The 5,160-nt window shown below is 40.7% G+C and overlaps 1 long non-coding RNA gene across 1 annotated transcript; it reads right to left on the bottom strand.

Moving 5' to 3' along the window:
* Positions 1-1,053: 1,053 nt before the first annotated feature.
* Positions 1,054-4,948, bottom strand: LOC127357154 (uncharacterized). The gene is made up of 3 exons (XR_007882138.1): positions 4,523-4,948; positions 2,123-2,297; positions 1,054-1,847 (listed from the first exon to the last, which is right to left on the bottom strand). It is a non-coding gene; the product is annotated as an uncharacterized LOC127357154 (long non-coding RNA).
* Positions 4,949-5,160: the final 212 nt, after the last annotated feature.

Here is a 5,160-nt window from a genome sequence, read left to right on the forward strand (position 1 = left end):
ACACCGCACCGGGCAGTTGTAACCCCGACCTTTGACCCCGATACCCAGTTCTGTTTGTCTTTAGCAAGAAAACTCAGCTTTTTAACTTTATTTTAGAAGCTGACTCAGAAACTTTAGGTGGGTGTGTGTGTGTGTGTGGGGGGGGGGTTTAGAGGCTCGTTTCATGCCACTGTTTTAAAGCGGGAAACTACGGTGGCCACGAAATGTACAAATAAAATTTTGTATTTTACACTAAAGAAAACAAACCTGTTAGCCTCCTTAATGTCCCACTGGACCTTTAAAGTGTAAAATCACCTGAATATCGTGTTATTGTTACCTTATAATGGACGCTGGATGTAGGCGGGCTGAGGAGGCGGCAGCACGCCCTAAAATCAGGTGTAATGAAACCATTCGTTCATAAAAATGTTTAAACATATGATGACTCTCTCCCTTTTTTACTGGGATTTAAATGTTTACGCTGATATTTACGGCAGGAAAAGTGGTTTTACCTCATTCTTTTATCCAGTTTATCAACTAAAAAGTTGTAAAAGTGTGTGTAAATTCTTGTAAATAACTATTAACTATGATATAAATAATCCTGGCTGTTCAAATTAATGCAAAAACCATAAATATAAATTAAAGTTGCAAGCAGCGATAAACGGGCGCTCATCGTGTCACATGCCGTCGTAACACGTGCAGACCACAACATGAAAATTTTACATAAATCAGATCAAAATTGTCACGCAACGTTTACTTGTTTTCTTAAGTTTTCTCCTTCCTCTCCTTTGACACTGGCTTTTGTCAGGCTCCACGTCGTAGGGTGTTACAGTGGTCTAACTGTAGTAGTTTAATCAATTAATGGTTATCAAAATTTAGAATTATCAAAAGATAATAGAAAATGACTTTTGATCAGTCTCATAAAAATACACTAAACTATTAATTCAGATGTCAGATTAATAATTAAATTGATAACTACAACCAAAATCATTAATAATAGCTAAAGTGGGAGCTTTGGAGTTCTACATAGAAGAGGTTGGTATCACTCACTCTTCTACGAAATTAAATAGGCCAGCATATGTAAACACAAACATTTATTAACCAGATATAATAAAAGCAAACAGAGGAAAATACACAATATACAATCTAATCTATCTAACCTGTCTATGTCCAGTACGTTACAGACAGTCCAATGGAGATATAGAAGAGTTGCGGGTGAGCTATATGGGTCAGCCGGCGGTCCTGTAAGCCAGGCTGATCAGAATTGTGGTTCTGAAGTCCAAACTGTCTTTGCTGTGCGATGTCCGCTGCCGCAGCTAGCAAGAGGAAAAGCGTTCCGCTCGTTGCTCTGCAGAGTGAACGACTCGGATTCGGACACGCACTGAAATATACGGTGTAATGATCTGATATTCCGTCATCTCGGAAAACAAGATCAGAGATTTTAACATTTCTGGTGAGGACCGGATCCAGAGTGTTACCTTCTTTGTGTGTTAGCACCTGTACATGCTGCTCAAGGCTGTAGATCGGCCAAATATGATCAAACTCATCAGTGAAACCCCTCTTTTCCTTAGAGACATGGATATTGAAATCTCCAGCCACAATGATGCTGTTGTAGGAGCTGAAATAATGTAAGACCTTTTCAAACTCATCCAGAAATGTAAGGAACTCGGGCTGTGGGCGGTTCGGTCGACGATACACATTGATGATGATGATGATTTTTTAACCACGTCTCTGTTGTGAGAAAGACGTCCAGGTTGTTTTGTATTATGAGCTTAAAGATCTCAAATGTTTTTCTTTCCATTGAGCGAACATTAAGTAACCCCACTCTTATAGTTCCAGGAGGTTTCTTCTCTTCATCACTCTCCTCCTCTCTGTGAATAAAACAAGTAAACAGACAGTTAGCATAAATAAACATCAGTGGTTGCAAGCAAACAGATCTTCTGCGCCTCTTTCATGGTGTCACTGGATATGAAGCTCTCAGTGATTTTAGAAACCAGAGATACAGTAAGACCTAGAACTGAAAACGCTGCTGCTAAGCCTAAAATTGGAGCAGCTGCACCGCCTGTTAACACAGTGACACCGGCCCCGATCAGAGCTAAGGATCCCAACACTGACACTTTGCTTCCATTAAATTCTGCAGCATTACATTTCTCTCTGAGTGACTCCAGCTCCTGGGCCAGAGTCATCAGCTGCTCTGCACAGTCCTCCATCTGCTCAATCCAGGAGAACATCAGCTCCAGCAGCTGGTCAGCGGTGGCCATGATGGAGGTCTCTGTGTCCTTCTGATCCTCCAACCAGAGACCAGACAACTGAGATCAAGTCTGAAAGAAGAAAGTCAGAGGACACTTTGAATTAATTGGTGCAACTAAAACCATCTCCATGACACTTGAGTAAACTCCATCTGCTGATAGATGGACGTGCATCGGTAAGCGTACTGACTCATTCCCGATATACCTGCTGCTCTGTGTACACTGTTTGGTGCTGTAGCTCTGTCAGTGAACAGTAAACGCTACTTCCTTCTTTTAGCGACTTTTTGCTATTTACAGTATATCCCCCAGTAGCTGGTGTGGGCCAACCGAAGGTAGCTTCTGTTCGCCGTCCCCCGGTAGTTCCCGAGCAGCTGGGAAGCCAGGGAGAGTGGGTGACTGAACGGAGGAAGAATAAACAGCTGAAGCCCACAGTTCACCACCAACCCATTCATGTTTCCAATAAATTTTCCCCACTCAGCGACAAACCCGCTGAGGAACCAACTCTGATTATTGGCAGCTCCATAGTCAGAAACGTGAAGTCAGTGAAGCCAGTGGCCATAGTTAAATGTATCCCTGGGGCCAGAGCGGGTGACATTGAATCAAATTTAAAACTGCTGGCTAAAGATAAACGTAAATACAGTAAGTGTTTATGACACCCGTTTACGCCAATCGGAGGTCACTAAGATTAATGTGGAGTCGGTGTGTAATTATGATTAGCAGAGACGGCATCCATCCCACTTTGGACGGAGCGGCTCTCTTATCTAGGAATATGGCGAAGTTTATTTCTAAAACCTGACAGTCCAGAGTTAGGACCAGGAAGCAGAGCTGCTGTCTTACACACTTCTCTGCGCTTTCTTTAGAACAGTCACCCACCCAAACCCCCATAGAGACTGTGTCTGTCCCCCGACCACCTAAATTATTTAAAGAAACCTATAAGCCAGAAGCCTTTTTTGTGTGCTGCCTATGTCAGAAGACCTGAGCTCCCCTTTCTACGTAAGAAGCTGATTCATTAGCATAGCACCACCTCCCTCGGACAAGAGTTGCCTTTGCTGCTGTCCGCCATGTTTGCCCTGCAGTGGCTGTTCCTGAAAGCCTGGAGCTAAGTGCTGCAGCTGCCCTGATGTTCACTGCAGGGACCAGCACAGAAGTCTGTATGTCCTCCCATCATCAGAGGAAGATACTTATTTTATTTTGGATTATTTATTTATTTCTAAAATAAGTTCACATGGTAGACGAGCACGGGAGTTAACGATAGAGCTACTGTGAGGGAGAAATAGTCAAACTGCAGGGATTCGTTAGTTTAATAATATTGTGTAACTCTGATTAGTCATTTTTTGATAGTAGCATGTAAAATTTTTCAGCTACAAGTTTACAGGAAGTCACATGACAGGATGAAGCTCACTTTCTGTAAGTCATGTGACTTTGTGTAAACTTGTAGCTGCTGATTTTCTGCACCAGGGGCCGGCAGATTGAGGGGTCTGGGAGCATGTTTTTCCCGCCACTGACAGCAGCTATTGCCCAATAAAACCTTCATCCAGTTTATTATCTAATTGTTCTCTGTCTGTCTTTTAGGGGACATGGCGGGGAAATACTTTTCCCCGAGAAATATTTTGAGCGTAGAAAAGTCCTGAGTGTGTGTTTGAGTAAACCCTGAGCAATGGAGAAGTTTAATGGAGTTTTTTTTTACTTCGCCTAGGAACATAAAGAAATTAAGTCTGTGCTCGGTTTGAGGCAGTGTTTCTGAATAAGTGAAAGACAGCTGAAGACGTTACTCAGTATTCTCAATGGGAAACAAGTTTGGCAAACATCCACCAGCAACCGTCTTCTACTGCAGTTGGTCAGAAATTAAATCTACTTGGTCCGCCAAAGTACGTTTTCCATCGATACCCGGTGACTGAATCAATAAAAGTGTGTTTTTAGTCATTTAGTCAAGGGCTATTCAAAAGTAAAAAATAAACTATATGAAGATTTATTTTATTTTGCATTCTGAGAATAAAGTCTGGTAACGTCATGTGGCTGCAGTTTATTGTACGGATTAGGGATGCCCCGATCAGGTTTTTTTTAGCCCCTGATCTGATCCGAGTAATTTAACATTGAGTATCTGCCGATGCCGAGTCGGATACTTGTTTTGTGTTTTTAGATAATACAGATACAGAGTGCAGACTTCAAGTACATTAAAGTGAATCGTTTTGCATTGCATCAAGAAACAAACTAAACAAGAGTTTTATTGTTATTATATTTTAGATATTTAAATCTACAGAATGAGAAGCAAAGACAGAAAAATAAGAGTTTCTTACCTGTTGTGAAAGTTCTGTTTGGATAAAGTGTGAAAGTGAAGTCAGGCTCTGTGTTTGTCCGTCTGTCTGACTGCAGCAGAGTTTCTCATCTGAGCTTCATCCTGCAGCTCACTTTCTGTAAGTCATGTGACTTCCTTTTAACTTGTACCTGCTGATTATTGGCAGCAAGGGCCCAGAACACAACTAATATTGAGGAAGACTCATTTTTCTGATTTTGTAGACGTTTGTAGATATGATGCATAGAATATCCCATTTTAACCAGACCTGACAACTTTGCTAAATAAAATTGAGTTTTCGTATATGTTCAGGGGGGTAAAAATAATAATAGGTAAGAAGAATTCTAGCAAATACAATAGGGACCTCCAGCGGTCGCAGTGTTTTTCTTTAAAATCCTATTTTCAGAATATTTCAGAATATTGTTATTTGATAATACTGTATCATCTCTTTTTAGCCAAGAAGCTAATAAAGTAACAAAAAAACAATAATTCTTATATTCAGGTGATTAAACACTAATCAAAACAAACATATTAATATTATATTCCAGTTCTGACAATAAATCCTCTAAAAGTTTCACACTCTACTAAAAAAAGGTTGTTTTTATGCAGAAAAGTTCCTTTAAATCACCTTTAAAATGAAAC

The sequence above is a fragment of the Dicentrarchus labrax genome, unplaced genomic scaffold, assembly GCF_905237075.1.
Source record: "Dicentrarchus labrax unplaced genomic scaffold, dlabrax2021, whole genome shotgun sequence".
NCBI lineage: Eukaryota > Metazoa > Chordata > Actinopteri > Moronidae > Dicentrarchus > Dicentrarchus labrax.